The sequence below is a fragment of the Hippichthys cyanospilos genome, chromosome 12 (genome assembly GCF_059441005.1).
Source record: "Hippichthys cyanospilos isolate Australia breed blue-spotted pipefish chromosome 12, RoL_Hcya_1.0, whole genome shotgun sequence".
Lineage (NCBI taxonomy): Eukaryota > Metazoa > Chordata > Actinopteri > Syngnathiformes > Syngnathidae > Hippichthys > Hippichthys cyanospilos.
The window spans coordinates 18,232,835-18,252,908 of record NC_142380.1 but is presented as its reverse complement, the minus strand read 5'-3'; the positions used below and the strand labels follow the sequence as shown (position 1 = coordinate 18,252,908).

Here is a 20,074-nt window from a genome sequence, read left to right as displayed (position 1 = left end):
TCTCAGTCACGGTGTCAGTCACGGAGATGCCGATATGCTATCGGTCGATTCAGGTCACAGTCCCGGTCTCACTCACGGAGATGCGGATATGCTATTGGCCGGCGTCACGTCAATCACAGAAATGCCGATATGCTATTGGCCGAACGCCTTTATCTAGCTTGATGGCACAGCTGGTCGGAATGGAAGGAAGGAGAGAAAATGAGTCAAAAATGGAAGGAAGGAATGTTGTGAAGACTTTGCAAACTTTATCTGATAGACATGGCTTCTAAAATTGCAAGTGGCGGTAAAGCAAGAAGTAAGAGGATGATGACAATAGAAACCATGCAGGAGATAATAAAAAAAATACGAAGGAGGCGCACGCATAGTTAACCTTGCTAGTGAGTATGGCCGTAACCACTCGGCAATCTTTTAAGGGCAAGACTTTCCTTGCCGGGGGACGGATCTCGATCGACAACAAAATGGAGAGGCTTCTTCTATTCTGGATGAAAGAGAAGGAAATCGCCGGTGATATGTTCTAGTTTGAGTATATAAATAAATTCTGCGGGTTGGTCTCTGCTCCCTTCCGCCTCCACCCAGCTCAAGTCACGTCTCCCCAAAATAAATGTCATTTTTTCTTTGAATGTTTACGTCATTTAACTTAACTGCACAGTAGATTATGTTACTAGTTTTTAATATGTGTATAAAATCGTGATAGTTTTCCTTAGATTCTTGCACGTGTTGCCGGTCATTGTGTCCATACAATTGATTTCGCTTCACTACAGCAACGAGATCAACTGCTCACGCACGCATGTCACGTTCTCGCTGATATGCTATTGCTCTTACAATGTCACAGTCACTGTTTCAGTCACGGTGTCAGTCACGGTGTCAGACACGGAGATGCCGATATGCTATTGGTCGAACACCTTCATCTAGCTTGATGGCACAGCTGGTCGGAATGGAAGGAAGGAGAGAAAATGAGTCAAAAATGGAAGGAAGGAATGTTGTGAAGACTTTGCAAACTTTATCTGTTAGACATGGCTTCTAAAATTGCTAGTGGCGGTAAAGGAAGAAGCAAGAGGATGATAGCAATAGAAACCAAGCAGGAGATAATAAAAAAAAAATACGAAGGAGGCACACGCATAGTTAACCTTGCTCGTGAGTTTGGCAATCTTCTAAGGGCAAGACTTTCCTTGCTGGGGGACGGACCGCGGTCAACAACAAAATGGAGAGACTTCTTCTGTTATGGATTAAAGAGAAGGAAATCGCCGGTGATATGTTCTCGTTTAAGAAACTAAATCAATAAATTCTGCGGGTTGGTCTCTGCTCCCCTCCACCTCCACCCAGCTCAAGTCACGTCGCCCTAAAGGTAAATGTCATTTTTCCTTTGTATATTTTGTATATTTATGTTACTTAATTTAACTGTACAGTTAAATTATGTTGTATGATTATGTTACTAATTTTTATTATGTGCATGAAGTCGTGATGTTTTTACCAAAGGTTTTTGCACGCGTTGCACGCATTCACTAATTAACATAGGTTTGGATTGCCTGTCATACGAGCAGTTCGAGTTACGAGCGTAGCTGCTGAACGAATTAAGTTCGTAACATGGGGGCCCACTGTAAACTGCAGCAGCAGAGGAGGACTTACGTATGATACACAAAGAGAGCAATGTTTGCAGCTACCCATTAAGGTAGATGACACGGGGGAAAAAAAAAAAAAAAAAAAACAACGATAGAACTTTCTGGTTTGGACAGACTTGGACCGTTTTAAATAACCATGACTTCTAAAACCACAATATATCACCAATTGAGTTATCGTCAGCTCTACTAGGAAGCACTGTTTAACAGCCAGATCTGTAGTACACTGATAGATGCAACTCAAAGCAACACTCTCTCATTAGATTTGATTCTTTCTCTTGTCTTAGTCTCTTGGTTCAGTTATTTCCTTCTGTACAAGTGGTAGTCCCCCCCGCCCTTTCATGAATTACACTGCGATACACGGAAAGGGATTTTAACAAGTTCATCTATACCATTTCTTTGACAAACTCCCTTGCCAACAATCTTTGAGCGACACAAAATTGTTAATTAAAAATGGGCAATTACTGTTGTGAACTATCAGGTTACTTGGCTGCTTGACAGACAAATCCATTAGATAATTAAATGAAATTGTTAGAAAACAGAGCAACTTCACAAAAATTTCCTTTTGAGTTTAACAAAAATACAGGGTTTAGAGATGGAACTTTTGGCTCTTTGAAAGGAACTGCTCATTCATGAACCATTTTTTATGTTTCTGTTGTGGGTTTTCTGTTTTGGGGGTTCTTTGTGTTTCAAGTTGCGGGTTTCTTTTGTTCTCATGTCTTGTTTTCTTGTATTGTTCCACCTGGTGCCCGTGTGTTTCAGCCCCGTGTGTCAGCCAATCAGCGGTCCCAAACTCTCGTTCCATCCAGCTGTTTCGTCTTTGCCTATTCCTGTCTATTTTAGTCCCAGCAAGTTACAGTCAACTGTCAGATCATTGTCCTAGTTGCATGTCACCAGTAGCATATCAGTCTCAGTTTCGTCTCTTCCTTTGTCTCCGTACAAGCATGCCCGTTTGTGTTTTTTTTTCTTTCTGTTTCGCCAGTTCGCTTGTGTTGTTGCCATTCTGTTTTCCCGCTTTTGTTCCTGCCTGCCCTTCGAACAATAAATATGGGTCAGTACATGCATTCCCTGTCTCAGCACCTCCCTGCGTCTGGGTGCACCATCCTCGCGTTCACGCCAGCCATTCGCCCTGCCGTTTCGAGCCGTGCCACCGTTGACTAAAAAGAGCCATTGAAATGACTGGCTCTTTTTTGCTTCTTTGTATATTTTTGAAACAGAAATATTCTTCTTTTAAAACAAACTCTGCGAAGATAAGGTATCAATAAAGATAGTTACAATTCAATTCACTTCGGCATGGTGTCATAAGGTCACTTCTAACCAACGAACAGTTGGTGTAACAGTGCCAGTTTGGAAATGGCTGCAGATTTAGAACTGTGTGACAAATTTGATAGTCATTTATGATTGTGTATCTAGCAGTGTATGGAAATATGATTCAATTCAGTGTTAATTATTTTGTGCCAAACAACAAGTTGTCTCACTTTACATATGTAGCATGCCAAAGACCACATTCCTCACTTAAAAAAAGATTAATTGAGCCTTAACTGGACCCCATTGAACCCCAAAACAGATAAACTCCCTCTTGGGAAGAAAGCTCAAGCAGAACCAAGACTCAATGTGAGTCAGACATCTACCTCAACAAGTTTTAAGAAGACGGAAATTAGCTGTCATCCAATTCTTGAAGATTGTTCAACTGACTGATCTCTTTAGGATTCAAAGAGGGTTGTATGTCATTGGCATAGCAGGGACAGTGTTTTTTTTTTAATTGTACGACCTAGGGGAAGGATGAAAAAACAAAATTTACTTGGTCAATGGGTGGACCACTGCATGAAGGGTGGATTAGGTTAGTTAGGCTGCTCTTCAAACTAAGGCAGGTCCTAACACCTTTTTAGTTATCCTGCTCTTCAAGAAAGACAGAGCAGGGTAACCAATCAGATCTTAGGACCCGCCCATCAAACAAGACAAGACAAAATGAATGCATGAAGCGCCGTGTAATAGTGTCATTAATTAAATAAATGTTTCATTAATTAATTGTCATTATTTAAATTAAGTTTTCATTCATTAATTAACACATTTAATCAATGATTAAATTTTTATTTAATCAGTGACACTTTTGATTAATGATCAAATGGTTTATTGACTGAATTTTGGTACATTCAGTCCTCCATAATTTTCAGGCAGTTTGAACATTGTGACAGATGATTTTTCAAAACATGCCGAACAATCAGTGTTACGGAAGTAACTAGGATGTGAGCTGTGATTTTTGTAATAAGATACTAACAATCTTTAACAATCAGGTCTCTAACTGAAGTCATCATGTTGTTGGTGATTGAAAATGAGTCTGAAAAAAAATAGGGTTTAAAAAGTAGCTGAACAGCTCCCAATATATCTTGTGCCTTTATCTTTCCATTAAGAGCCACATGTACCAGACTGCTGCATTGATACTGTGTGTAGGCGTGAGGAGGAGAAAAAAAAGGACTGGGATCAAGTTATTTTAGGCTAAATGAAAGCTGGTGAACAAAAAGGCTTTGAGTCACACTGCAGTTGGATACCAACCCTGGAGGTTGACTGCTTTATACACATTTACATTCATAACAGGGAATTGCCATATCGACACATAAAAAAAATATATGAATGTATTTCTAATATAAAAGTATTCTTCATCAAGACTAATGTGACATTAGTAGCCTGATGAAGCACTGAGAGGCAAAACACATACTTTGTTTAATGAGTTTGTTCACCATTACACTGTATGTCTGCTGGAGATCCCTTCAGATCTATTGAATTGAATGTCTTTAATGAAGAGGCCCAATCATAAAGCCAAATTTTTTAAGCTTTTAAAACATTGATTTTTCACCCTAAACACCACAAAATTGTTATTTTTTTTTCATTGATGCATTTCTAAGCATTCCTTGTACATACTGTATATCATCTTATTATTGATAAATTTGTAATTTCAGTGACTATCTTACAAAATACTAAAAATTCAAAAGTAAGAAGGCACTGCACATTCTTATGCTATAATTGCAATTTTGTTAAAAATGAGGCAGCTCGCTCAGTGGATGAGTGGTTGGCACGCCCACCTCACAGTTAAGGGAGTTTTTATATATATATATATATATATATATATATATATATATATATATATATATATATATATATGTACAGTGGACCCCCGGTTTACGACATCCCTGTTATAAGTTTTTTTCACCTTACGACGAAAACCGGGGCGTTTTTTTTTTGTCCCCTCTTTACACCATTTCGCCTTACGATACTGGAGTTACTCCGCGCTCATATGTCTATATGTGTTACGGATTACGTCACTACAATGCTGGTCTGTTATTGTTCGGCGTCTCTTCACAAAGATGCTGATCTGCTATTGGTCGGCCTCACTCGTTTCAAAATGGTGAAATGGTAAAGCTTTGTTCTATTGTGGGTGGTTACAAAACCAGATTTATAGTATATTTTACTGCTTGATTCAAACTTGAATTGGTTAGCCTTGGGTCCCAAGATTGCTAGTAATGTTAAAGAGAGAAGTAAGAAAATGATTTATATGGAAACGATGCTGGAGATAATTAGGGAATTTGGGCATAACAAGCACTCAAAGGTAAATAAATCTTTTCTATATTTTTTATTCATGTTTTCTGATTGTATACATTTACATTGTATATACATAGCACTTACTATACTATTTTGGAACCAATTTTTAATATGAATGTACAATGTTGATGTTTTTACCTGGGGTTCTAAACGTATTAGCTATTTAACATAGGTATGGATTGTCCACCATATGGCAAATTTGTCTTACGAGCCCAACCGCGGAACAGATTAATCTCGTAACTCCGGGCCCACTGTATACATATATGTGTATATATATATATATATATATATATATATATATATATATATATATATATATATATATATATATATATATATATATATATATATATATATATATATATATATGTGTATATATAGCACGTCCGCCTCACAGTTCAAAGGTCCCGGTTCAAATCCACCTGGCTCCGGCCTTCCTGTGTGGAGTTTGCATGTTCTCCCCGAGCCCGCGTGGGTTCTCTCCGGGCACTCCACTTCCTCCCACTCTCCAAAAACATGCATGGTAGGTGAATTGGACATACTAAAAATGTCCTTAGGTGTGATTGGGCGCGTGATTGGTCGTTTGTCTCTGTGTGCCCTGCGATTGGCTGGCAACCAGCTCAGGGTGTCCCCCGCCTACTGCCCGAAGCCAGCTGAGATAGGCGTCAGCAAGCCTTGTTAAATCGCATTGTTTTATAAACAATCCATCTTTTGGACCATGCTTTTGCATTTTCCAGCTCATACACAGCACTAAATATTGTAGTTTTTGTTTGGTAAAGAGATTTTGTACAATATATTTTTGCATTTTATTGCTCCTGTTGTTACACGTGTACTGTATTTTGTTAACATACATGAATGTTCACGCAGGCACCGTTGTTTCCCACATAAAGAAATTACATTATGTGGAAAAATTGGGCAACGCAAATAGGATTCTTACTCTGAGCCATTCATCCATGTGCAATATGTGTACTGCGTGCGAGAAAAGCCTCAGACCAAACTACCACTACATATGCTGTTGTTGTGTGTGTTTTAAACATTGTATTTATATACTGTTATATTTTACTCTATTTATTCTGTTTTTTAACGAAATGCACTAAGAAGTAGCACCCAAATTTCGTTGTATGCTATACAATGACAATAAAGGCGATTCTGATTCTGAGAATACTTACTGTATACAGTATGTATATATAAAAGACAGTGGAAGTAAACTTAACACAGCCAGTAATGGTTGGACGGATAATGATGTTGGAGACATTTTCCCATCTTCATTTATTGTGCTCTAAATATCCCAAAGACTGTTTGAAACTTATAATCATCTCACACCGTCTGCCTGACATCTTTCTGCTTTGTGACAGTTCGTCACAGTGTTTGTTTCTCTAACGAACTGTGAAGCTCACCACAGTACTATGTGTTGAGTACATTTCCCTCTAATAACATCTTCTGGTCAATAGGCTGCTGTTCCATCTTTATCCCTGCGTTGATTCCGTGGGGTGTTTGAACGTCCCAATTTTTTTTTTTTTTCATGCATGTAATTTTTGTATTGCAATTTTTGTCTCTCCCTCTTTCCAGATACTTTACTGTCTCATTGAACCAGTTGTATGATTAACCCTATAAAGTGTTTTTTTGTATTGGGGTGTTCAAACACCCCAATTGCCCAACCATTTAAAAGGCAAAACTATTTAAAAGGCAAACGGGATTTCATGAAATCAGACTTGACTAAAAATATATAGCAGGCTTGTTACAAGAGTCATTGACTTACCTGAAAAAAATCTGTGATCTGTTTTTTGTCCAAATATCTCTGGGGTATTTGGACCAAAGAAGAGTAATTAAGAACATTTCCCTTTTTTAATCATCCCCCTGAGAGCATCTGACTTTGTGGGGGTGGTCCAGTGTTATGCACATGCTCTTCTACAGTGCTCACGCTTATAATGTGATTTGGCAATGTAAGTATGGCTTTGCGTTACAGTTGCTGAAGCTATGGGGGTTGATACTTGAGCTCAAGCCCTGAAGAATTGCAATGCTGTTAAATTAGACTTGTCATTGCACTTGTCAAGTAGAGTGCAGATCTGTGCATATGACACTTGGAGAAGACACATGCCAACTGTTATATCACATCTTTTCATTTTCTGTACCACTTATCCTCACACAGGTCGCAGGCTTTCTGGGGCCTATTCTGGTAGGGTAATACACCCTGAACTTATCGCCACTCAATACAGCAGGAATATCAGAAGGGTACTCCTTCCATTTTACTTCACATATGTCACTTGCAACATCTTTTTATGAGCGCTACAAAACAAATCATGCCAATAATCTGTTATACTTGCATCCCTCCAAAAACATACAGTTCCATTTTCTATAGCCACTCATTCTCACTAGAGTTGCATGCTGGTGCCTATCCCAGCTGTCTTCGGGCAGTAGGAGTGGTGACACCTTGAACTGGTTGCAGCCAATTTGCTGTTTCTAAATTGATTGAAAAATTAATTTACGATTGGTAACATAACTGGATTTCTGAAAACGAAGATGTTATCAAGCAGGGTAGCGTTTAAAGGTGACAACACAAGCTGAAAAATCATTTTAAAGAAAGGGAGAGCCTTACTGAAAATGACTAATGGATGCGTCCATTGACATCTTCTTTGCCATTGTCTTTGATCCCCCCCCCCCCCCCCCCCCCACTATGTGTAAAATCTTAATTTATCCCCCAAGAATTACTGCGAGCCAAAATCTGTGTTTTATTCCACCTAATCTGCTAGCCCACTGACTGATGTGATTCAACCTAGCCGTCATAGCACAGGAATAAGAAGAAGTGCGTGGGCACCTGCTTCTTCTCTCTGCCTTTCCTTACCTCTCTCCTTTTCACAGTGCCTGATTTTCTCAATCTTAGTGCCTTGTGCGTAGAGCTGTGATGCTGCACACAAAATTAAATTTTGTGTTTGTCAGTTTCTGGGGAGCTGACAATAGACAGACAGATAAGGGAACAGCTCAGTGGTGGGATGTGTGAAGGAGTTGGGACCGAAATGACCAGATGACTGTGAAAGACGCGTGAATCATAGAATTTGACACCTATCTTTTCTCATCATTTCGATAATTTGGGACACTGATTGCTTGAAATGTTTATTTTAATTACATCCACACTGCTAGATTGTAGAATGAACGCAATGATGAAAAACACATTAGTGTGCAACAACTTATATGTTTTATTAATAAATTAATTAATTATGTTTATGATTTTTTTTGTTTTTTTTTGCCACTATTTGACCTGTATCTGATCTTTTGACGGCAGTGTGAATGACAGATCCAATTGACCCAGGTCAATTGGGTATGCGGTACTAAATCTGTGTGCCCTGCAATTTGCTGGCTAACAGTTCAGGGTGTCTGTCCCCCGCTTGCTACTTGTAGATAGCTGGGATAGGCACCAGCAAGGAGTGAGTGAGCTGCTTACTTGGAGCAGCAAAGAGAGACATTGCTGCCACTGCCCAAAATGGCATGACAAAATAAAACCTCTCCCTTCACCTCTTTAATTTATTCCTTAGATATAACAGCTCCACTATGACAGCCAATTCAACATTGCCAGGTACTTCTGCAAACACTGTAAACACGTTAAAAATCATTGCATTTCCCTTTGTTAACAACAGGATGTCACTAAATCTTGCACAGTGTCCTTAATTTGCATTTTTATTCGCTAAAATGAATTAAACACCTGATAGACATAGAGTCAATTAGTGTTTAATATAGAGAACAGATGCCATCATGCCAGCTGAATAGTTTAGAGTTTCCTGTTCAAACCCAGCTCACTCAGGCCTTCCTGGGTGGAGTTTGCATGTTCTCCCTGAACTGGAGTGGGTTCTCTCTGGCTTCCTCCTACATTCCAAAAAGATGCATAGTAGATGTATTGTACACCCTGAATTTTCCCAAGGTATGATTGGGTGGATGAATAGTTGTTGATCCCTGTGTGCCCTGCAATTGGCTGGCAAACAGTTCAGGGTGTCTGTCCCTCGCTTGCTACCTGTAAACAGCTGGAATAGGCACCAGCAAGCCAGTGATCCTTCCTAGGATCACTGGAAAATATATATACTGTACCACTTAAATAGTCGAACTTAGCCACTGGTTCATATTTCTAATTTACAGTAATGACCCCAGAAGTGGTACACAAGCTCTCCTACATAAAAACTATTTTGATTGTGTACAATTGATATTTCGGTGCTCCAACCTGAAATGTTTTGTTTTTTTTTCTTCTTCTTTCTCAGGGATTAATGATCATGAAAATCCATTAAAACATTGTTGTCCCTCCCCTGGCTTAAAATACAAAACCATGACTAAATATTATTCACCTTAACCACTTAAGCATCAAGTTAGCTAAAATGCATCTAGAAAATTTACAGAATTCTTTTTTTATTTCTAGCCATCTTCAAGGTACAACCTTTTAATGTGGTTATGAAAATGCAATTTTATTGAAAAAAAAAAAAAGGTTAGGAGTTAAAATATGGAACGTATATTCACCATACAAGTAAGAAAAAACCTAAGAAGTAAAAGTTCAGAAGAAATAAGAGTTGTTTTTTTCATTGTGCTTTTTATATACAAATAGAAAGAATATGCCACCATTTGCTATAAGCAAAATGGTGATCACTTTGATTGGCTGTTAGCTAACACAATGCAGATCAGTATGCCACTGAACAAAAAACCTCCAGTGCTCGTTTCCATACAAGCTACATTACGCCTATTAAATTCTGAGGTGGTCATTTTTTTTTCTTTTTTTGTTCAATTCACTTCAAATCTTTATCTCCGTGCAGTAAAAACAAACAAACAAACAAGAAAATAGTATAGGTTATGCAAAACCGTTATATAGGAGGAACTACCACATTGTTTACGGTGAAGAAAAATGACTTACACATATTAACAGTATATGCCAGAGGAAAACTTGCAGTAGATAAAATGTGGCATCGCAACCGGAGGCGTGTTTATGGCTTTGTGAACTGAGCTCGTAAGAGCCTCCAAGGTGTGTAGCACAGCATTAAATACCATGCGTAAAACAACCACTCTACAGCCTCTTCACAATCATGCACAGTTCTGTAATCCCATTTCATGCAACACAATATTGTTATCACTGTAGGCTAGCGGTAACTCTTCAAGACGTACGCAGTAGCTCCAAATGTCAGCTCAAATGGAAAAGCTGCATTCTGTCTCCTGGCAAACAAGTAAGTCTTCTTCGCAAACAGGAAATAATCTAGCAGATGCCAAATGAATCAGATGCAGCACCAGATGAGTTTGCATGGTTTTTGAATGAATATGTATCATCTGAAAAAATGGCATTCTGCTTCAAAGCATTTCTGAGTGGACTGACAATAGAACATATGTCCTTAGAAGCATTGCTAAGCTTTTTTTTTTTTTTTTAACTTTTTTTCAATGGGACATTTCTCAATTGAAGTGAATGAAATCTTCAGGAAAAAAAAGCGTTTGATTTAATAAAGTAATCCAGTCTAGATCAGGGGTTCTCTTTTTAGAGTCAGGAACCCTTTTTAGAAAGCAAATTTTCCAAGGACCCCCATTGCAAATGTTTGCAGAAACAAAATTAAAAAAAATAATCGAAGCCAAACATGACTGCCCTTTCTATTCAATATAAAATGTTAATTAGATGCAAACGAGTTTGATTATCAATGCAAAATCATTTGCATATGCCACCATTTTCCAAAAGGAAAAACCTAGCACAAAAGAAAACTCTTACAAGATAAACACATACATTGTAAGGCAACACTATATAACATCTTGAAGCTAAAAACTAACATTCGCTAACACGTTATCTACAAGGGGTCAACAAATGACAAATTATGGGCATATTAGCATAAATGACAACATTCCAACAAAGAAAACACAACTCTAACAGGGGTGGGGTGTTCTCTTTCCTAGGGAAGGACTTGGCTAAATACAATTGAGAAACACAATAACAATGATGTTGGTGAGCTGTTAACCTTAGCCCCACCGAACCCATCTATTTTTGAAACATCTGTCCTTAACTTAGCCGACTGAACTTGAACTTGAATATTAACAGTGAAACTGTGAAATGCACTAACTGTTTTTGCCTACAGTAGAAACAATGCATCACCATGCTGTGAGCAAAGTAATAAAGGGATCAAAATACAAAATCTTGTCTTTAAAGGTTTACAATAGAATGCAGATTAAATTATTTATACTGTTTTTTGGCTTAAGCCAACTTTTCACTGGTTGTGTAATGAGCGTAATGCGCTACATTTAAAATTGCAAATTATGGTCATAAGTAATGAAAGGGAGAATAACTACATAATTAGTAATTAATTAGAGTAATGCAATACATTTCAAATACAGTAATATTGTATAATAACTTGTTACTTTGAAATGACAGTAATAAGTGATGAATAATGCATTACAGTTTTGAAGTAACTTGCCCAACACCAAACATACCACATTGTTAGCACGTTGTTAGCACTTTAGCAATGAAATCACACAGGAAGCACTTCACATGACTCCAAATTAAGCTTACATGGTCAGAATAATCAAAAAAACTCATCACCAACACACCAGAACCATCTCCAGGCAAACAAATGAACTGCATTCATATTGTCAACTGTTAAAATTAATATGATTGTTAGTTTTTAATGTAAGTATTTTAATATCGTAATTTAGTAATTAGTAATAATAGTAATAATTAAAAAGTGTTTTAATTATTATTAATCTTCTTTGCATGACATATTTTCATTATTTAGCATATATATATATATATATATATATATATATATATATATATATATATATATATATATATATATATATATATATATAGTACTATAGGAGTATTATAGGAGGAAGAAAGCAATGTTAAGTAAGCAAGGGAACACCATATTCTTTTTAACCTTAAATATGGCAAAGCAGGATTTAAATTGCGTCTCTCAGCAGCTGCATCTGTCCCATTTGTTTTTCTAAAACTATGCCAGAATATTATTTGTATAAACATCGGATTGCAAACTCAGACAACATATTGTGAGATTGATGATAAAATATGAGATAAACCAATGCTGATGCAGATAGTACATGTCTCTCAGTTGGGGAGAGGCTTGAGCCAAGCTTCATCAGTAATAGTAATGTCCTTGACATTGTCACTGTCGGTTGGCAGATATTTTGTGCTGACTATTGAATTTCATAGCACTGACACTAATTTAATAAAACATACAGATGAAAACAAGAGGTAGACATGGCAAAATGTTGTCGAAATAAATTTAGATTAAAGATAGGCATTGCTAACACTTTTTAATCATGTTACAAATTGTCTGTCTATATTTTTTAAATAAATTCTGAGTGAGCGCCCAGGCTTGGCTGACCTTCTTGGATGGATAAAGCCGCATATGAGTGCATACCTAAAGTATACCTAAAATGTATTATACATTTTTTTATGATCATCCTATTTACAGTCACTGCACCTAGTGGAATGGGGTGAGGGCGCAAAATAATTTTTCTTTCCAAGGGGGGGTCCTTTGCAAAAATGTAATTGAGAAGCAGATGTAGATGGAGAACCCAAGATAGGTGTTCAACCCTGAATAGAAGGAGTTTAATGGAAACAGTGTTGATTTGCCCAAGTTTACTGAACCATTCAACCCTCCTCACAATTTCACCTTAGACCAGGGCTTGTACAATAGGTTTTATATATTGGGAAACGCGAGCCTAACTCAACAAGCCTGTAGCGGCTGAAAGAGGAATGATCCCCATGATCAAACGCAATCTTCCAGCAAAAATGGGAAAACAGAACTTTTATTCTGCGTGACCATGCAGCTGAACAGGATGAGAAGAAAAATAGACAAGACTGAAGAAAAAATTAAAAAGGAAATGACAAGGTTAAGAAACTAGTGATTTTTAAATCAAAATAAGTATGTAGTGAAGGTAGGACAAGAAATGATGCGTATGGGATGTAACATTGGCTGAGTTTACATGAAGTCATTAACCCTTCTAAACTCCAAATATTGGCAAAATTCTGGTTTTTAAAAGTGCTGATGGAGAGAGCTCCAACTCTCACTGGAGTAGTTTGTGTGTGAAGTGGTTCGAATGAAGATTAGCACCTACAAATATTGGACCATGGCCATCAGTCGGAAAAGAGTGGAGCGCCTTCGTTAGGTCAGATAATGAATGCCCTGAGTGGAGGATGTCCAGTATTTCTGTCTTGTTCACACGTGAAATTGATCCCAAATACAAGCAGCAGAGATGGGTTTTTTCTGCAGGGTGCCGGGCCTCTCCTTTAGGTATAGGGTGAGAAGCTTGGTCATCCGGGAGCAGCTCAGAGTCCAGCCACTTCTCCTTCACATCAAGAGGAGCCACCTGACGAGGCTCGGGCATCTGGTTAGGATGCCTCCTGGACGCCTCCCTGGTGAGGTGTTCCACTGGGAGGATGACTAGGTCACTCTGAAGAAACTGTCCGCAATACCCTATCCAGGGGGGATCCTCCTAGAGGAGCTGGATGAAGCAGCTGGAAAATGGGAAGCCTGAGATTCCCTGCTACGGCTGCTGCCCCATGACCTGACCCTGGATGAGCGGTAGCTAATGGATGAATGGATGGATGACATTTTCAACTCACTTACATAAACATAGCCACTGAACGTTCTAAAGTCCACTTTCAGAGTGGCAGAAAAATCATATGCAAGACTGCCTCTGCTGAACTGCACTTTAGTGGATAATATATAATTCACCAAAGTATACCAAAATACACCTATTCAAGACATCGGCTTTAAAGAGAAAATGGTGACGCAAATAGAACCGTGGTACCCACAGGGCCTCTTAGCTTATGCGGCCTTCTATTATTTAAGGAAAAAAAAAACACTGTGGAAACCATACATTTTTCACATCAACGGAATCGACTGACGGATTTTGATTAAGTTGTACTATCCCACATATTCAAAAAGGAATTTTATGAAAAGGACAGAAACTTTTACCACTGTACACATTTGTGTTGCTATGTTTCGTAATTTACATTGCGCTAACTTTGCGTTGGTGTGAGTGCAACATCATGATTATTAGTGTTCTCCATTAGAATCAAGCCATGTGTAATGCCAAAACCAACCAAGTATTCAATCAATAGTTGACCACATACTGGACTAAATGTGTATAAAATATCTCTACACAGAAACCATGAAACCAAATAGGGCACATGAAGCTACAGTACTTTGGTCATGCCGGACATTTTTTAAATTGTTGACCCACACAACCACGGGAAGAACTTGCAAACAAGTTCTAAAAATCTTTGTGAGAAAGTAACACTAACCACATGCCCTGTTGTACTGCTGGTATACTCCACCAGCGGTTCTCAAATGGGGGTACAGGTACCCCTGGGGGTATTTCAAGGAACTCCAGGGGGTACTCGAGATTTTAAATAAAACGAAAAACAAACATGCAAAAATCCTTCACAAATAATTATTGAATTAATTAAATCTTTCAGGAAAATATACGTTCGTAAATACCCAGATTCTTCTCCATACTAGAATGGTTTGATGCAACTTGTCACGCTAAGTTAATGATTTATTTTTATGTACAGATCTCTAATATGATCCTTAAAGAGGACTTTTTAAGTTGAATATTTTTCTGTGGACAAATACTTATTCATAATTACTTCTTTTTCAGAACAAGTATTACACTTCATGTGGATGATTTTTTTTTGTGGACAAATAAATTTTTAATAATTGAGTTCATCATTTATTTTTGTGAACAGCTATTTACTTCAAAATAAATATACAAATAATAATTCAGTTCATGATTTATTTGTTTAATAAATAAGACACTGATGTCATGTTTTTAAAGCCTTTTTTTTTAACGCCAAAATGCTTTGCACTGGTTCAGGGATACTTGGCTGAAAAAATATTTCACAGGGGGTACATCCCTTAAAAAAGGTTGAGAACTATGGCGTTATATTTGTGCCACAATTGCGAGCGCAGAAAAAAAAATCATTTTGAGCGCAGAAAATAAAACTGAATGAGCGAAAACAGATTTTGAGCGCAGGAAAGAAAAACTATTGAGCGCGTAATGATAAGAGTTTGAGCGAGCGCCAATGAATTTTGAACACAGAAAAAGAAGTTGGTCGCTCAAAATTTCTTTTTGTTCGCTCGCGACAGCATCTCGTTCTCACTCCCGATACTCCTCCCTCCCTCGCTCAACAAAACTCAAAATGTTTTTTTTTTTGCGCGCTCGCAATTGTGGCACAAATATAACGCCATAGAGCACCACTGTGCTACACTATGTTACATCAAATAACATACTGCATTTGAGGTAGTGAATCCCACCAGTTTCATATTGACATTCACAGAATTGGCTCCTTGGATAATGTGAGCGTGTAGTTCCTCTACATGGGTGCACGACGGCCTTTGTCCTTACTGTGACATTACATAGAGTCGAGAATGGAAGTCCCTGAGAATGCACGAATTGCACGAAATGCAAGAACATTCAGCAATAAGTCAAGGAAGTACAATAGCACTTTGGGGATCTTTATGGTGAGTAATGAACGTTGCAACAGAGTTAAAAGCTCCAAGAAGTTGATTTTCTAAAATCATATCCTCTCATAGAAATACCCAACAAAGAGAATTGTCCAAAATCTCAAGTTACTATTGTTGGTGTCAAGCATTTTTAACTAGAACTAAAAAATGTAAAAGAGTTGGTCATTCATTGAGTCAGGTGTTGGTACCCTTCCATACTTACAGAGTTGTTTTGACAGACTGCTAGAGAAACGAAAAACACACTGGGAGCCATAAAATCTTTTTGACATATAAAGTGAAGATGACAACACTTCTCTCATTCATGAAATGGAAGCCGAAATTAAACTGCTCACCTGTAGCGAATCAAAAATGCAATCAGTGTTGTCATTGCAGTGAGTCATGCAGTCAGTCCAATTGAATTGAATACTACATTATTTCACTAAATATTCTCACTGCAGTTGTCTGGCAACCAGTTCAAGGTGTCGCCCCGAGGACAGCTGTGATAGGCACCAGCAAGCCTGCGACCCTAATGAGAATAAGCGTCTCCAGAACATGGATGGATAGATGGTATCGTCCCATCAATCCATCATTTTAGCCACTTATCCTAACAAGGGAAGCGGGTGTGCTGGAGGCATATTTTGGAGAGACTAAGTTCTGCAATACTGATGTTATTAACTGAGAAAAAAATACAAACAAAACTAAATATTATCAAAATGAATTTTCTTGCTGTGGTAAAATGCATTTTGAATGTAATTATAATAATTTCTGGTCAACAGTAGGCCAAAACAAATGTCAAAACAACTTTTTTATCATAAATGCAGAAAAATGTATGCAAATTACATCAATTAAGTAAACTGAATCAATTGAGTTACAAATGCTATTCAATTCAATACGTTCAAAACCTTAATTAGGTGCAAATTAGTTCTTTCCAATGCAAAACCTTTGCAAATACTAACATATACCAAAGCGTAATACCTGGCACAAACGAAGATGCTAATTAAAATATCATTACTTAAATAAATATTTCATTAATAAATTATTTTTTTCATTAATTAATCAAAATATTTATTTAAATGTATGAAATAAATAAAATATGTATTTAATTAAGGCCATATTTAATGGCATACATCTTTAATGAATTAATTAAATGTGACATTAATTAAATAAATATTTGATTTAATTGATGACAATTTCAATTAATTAATAAAACCTTTATTTAATGAATGACACATTTAATAAATTATTTAAATATTTAAATATTTAATTACACATTTTTTACATTTTTGAATGGTAAATTTTTTTATTGAAATTTGGTACTTTCGGTTATTTATTATTTTATCGCGGGGTGGTTCAGGCCCCCATTAACCGCAAAAAAAAATTAGGGATTACCTTACTGTACTCAGCTTCAATTACATTTTCAGTAAGATATTCAACTACTAAAATAGTTGATAGTACATTCCCAGTCAAAGCTTGATATACTATAAAGCTGCTGAAACTTTATTTTAAAATTAGAAAAAAGGTTTTAAATAAAGATGGAAATAAGTGAAATTTTTACACTTGGCCTAGATTCTTTAAAAAACACTTTTGTATTGATGTAGGGCTGCACGATTATGGCCAAAATAATAATCACTTAATCACATTATTTTGGTCAATAATGAAATCATAATTCATCACAATTACAGTATTCATCGTTTGGTCAAACATATATATGTATTGCCTTTTATTTAAATAAGCAGTGTATAAACAAGGCTTCAAGGCTTGGTACTTACAAATAATAATAAGAAACTAAAATAAATTACTAGAGTAAATAATAATTATGGCAAAAAGACACAGGCCAACACAGCTAACTTACTTGCTGGGTGCAAATCACTAAAAAATAAGAAGCCTAGAACCAAGCACATTATTTACTTTTAAGCAAAATTTTTATCAATTAACAGACAAATATCATTTTCGGTCATTTCAAACTAAATTTATTCAAATTTTTTGCCAATCGGATTTTTCAAAATAGGTCTCAACTGAGAGCTTAGCACTGTATATATTAGGAATCAGTTTAGAAATTCAACATCATTTCACACTGGTAAATATATCAGGGTGAGAAAAGCAGAAGCTTTTGTCACGCCAACGTGGGAAACATTGCCCCCTTGGTGCTATAATGACAAAGTGCTTTATTAGACATGTAGCATTGACTTTTTAAATGCTAATATCACAGAGGATCAGCTTTAATTAATCGTGTAAGCCATATCGTGATCGCGATTAAAATTCAATTAATTGTGATGCTTTTTTGTTTTAGGAAATTTAGTTTTTGTTGCACTTCTGTTTTGTTAACTACAATAACAATGATTTTAGTAGGGACCTAAAACTGCACTGCATGTAAAAAGAGTGTTTTCAGAGCTGACACTCAGCCCACACTTATCATCAACAGTTGGACCTCTTGAATAAGAAGCATGCACAGATCTCTTGTCCTCTCATCCACAGCCACAGGCGACAATCTGACTCAAGCTCACAACTTCTCAGTGAAGCGGAAGAAGATAAGGCGGACAAATCCAGCCAAGGATGACTGCACCACATCACACTTCACATCAGTGGAGTCTTGAATTTCATTTGAGCTTGAGATAATAATAACTGTGGCAGTGCAACAACCTGTTCAATGTTATTTTCCTATTTTAAGGTTGTGACCATCAGCAAAACGCCGTAGAGACGTTCAAACATGATGTTGATTGAACCTTAACATAAAACCTATTGAAGGGATGTTGCTCCGAGCAGCTGGGCAACTCTCTTTAACCGTTATCTTAAAGCTTCGGTTTGTTCACTTCCTACACCCGTCTTTCTAAAATCTCTCCCACATGCAAAGTATGTTTTGAGTCCTGAGGGGCGGTCAATATTAATTGATATATTTTAAACCATTTTTCATAAGACATATCGACAATGCTGGAGGGAAATGCACACGGCTGTAGCGGTGGATCTCCATCAGCGCGACAGTGATGCTGGAGATGCCGATGGTGCTGAAGCTTTACGAGCCGCGGCTTCAGAGTTGATGATGCCAACAGACTATCAAAACGCACAAGCCGTGGATTAAAAAAAAAAAAAAAAAAGGTTCTCTTTACCGGCGCGACGTGAGTCATTAATTCTCAACAGCATCGCTGTTGAAAACACTTCACACTTGAATGTTTCACGCGCCAACGCCTGACCACTTGCTTACCTCGGCGAGTTTACCTCGTTCGGTTCTTCACATCATCGCTCAGCACCTAGCATCCAAAAACACGTCCTTTCCTGTATCCACGGCGATGTTCACGTTGTCACCGGCGGAATGTGAGGGAGAGACTGTGTGATTGTGTGAACGTCAATGCGTGGGCATGAAGTGGCGAAAGCCTGCGGTCAGTGGCTGAGGTAATGCGCCATTATTACCGCCGGTGGTTCCGGTATTGCCTTACAAAAATAAAAGCTAGTATGCCCGACGGACAAGCTTGTGTGTGTGTGTGTGTGCGCGCGCGCGTGCGTGCGTGCGTGTGCGTGCCTGTGTGTGTGTGTGTGTGTGTGTGTGTGTGTGTGTGTGTGTGTTTAAAAAGAATTGTTATTTTACAGTCCATAGACCAGGGGTTCTCAAAGTGGGGTTCGCGGACCCCCGAGGATCCATGGCCTGGCTGAAGGGGGTCCGTTAAATAATTTGTTATTAATTGGAAAAAAAAAAACAAAACATTAATTTGTGTTAATTTAATTTTATTTTATATTAAATCATGAAGGTATACAAAACTCTTCAATGAAGCTTTCAATTCAATCAGTTGAATAAATTTTTAAAAATATAATAAATTTGAAATTCATCAAAATGTGTTTTGTGTCTACAATTGCTTGCTAAAAAGATTAAGTGGCATTTTATTTTATAATGCTGTTTTTGACTAAATAATTGGGGGAAATTGTCCCGGTTTGTTATAAGGAGGCAACTTTTTGCAATTTGGATTTTCTAAATTTCAGTATAGCTCAGGGGTGTCAAACATACAGCCCATGGGCCGGTTCAGGTCTGTGAACGGGTTTAGTCTGGCCCGCAAGATGATTTTGTTATGTAAAAATGATATATAAAAATGAGCTGAATTTTTTCAATTAATTGAAAAGCTTGAAATGTTTTATGTTTGAAAGTAAGGGTAATATTTTATGATTAATGTTATGATGTTGTGCTTGTATTAATTTGGACTGTAACAAGAATGATCTAGAGTAATAATATAAAGTTGATGTTTTAAAGGTTTATGAGTATATACTGTATCATAATTTTATTTGTCCGGCACACTTGGGAATAGATTTTCCTCTATGCAAGCATGCTAAAAGTAGTTTGACACCCCTGGTATAACTGAAAAGTACCAAATATTCTTGGAGTCAAAGTGAATCTGTTGGTGA

General features: G+C 37.3%; 1 protein-coding gene across 2 annotated transcripts in view; it reads right to left on the bottom strand.

Annotated features, from left to right (window-relative positions):
- LOC148415204 (disks large-associated protein 1-like) overlaps window positions 1–18,958 on the bottom strand; it is a 77,804-nt gene extending 58,846 nt beyond the window's left edge. For both annotated transcript variants that reach the window (XM_088429359.1, XM_088429360.1), the window contains exon 1: window positions 18,888–18,958. The gene's annotated coding sequence lies outside the window, so the exon portion shown is untranslated. The remainder of the gene's footprint in view (window positions 1–18,887) is intronic.
- Window positions 18,959–20,074: the final 1,116 nt, after the last annotated feature.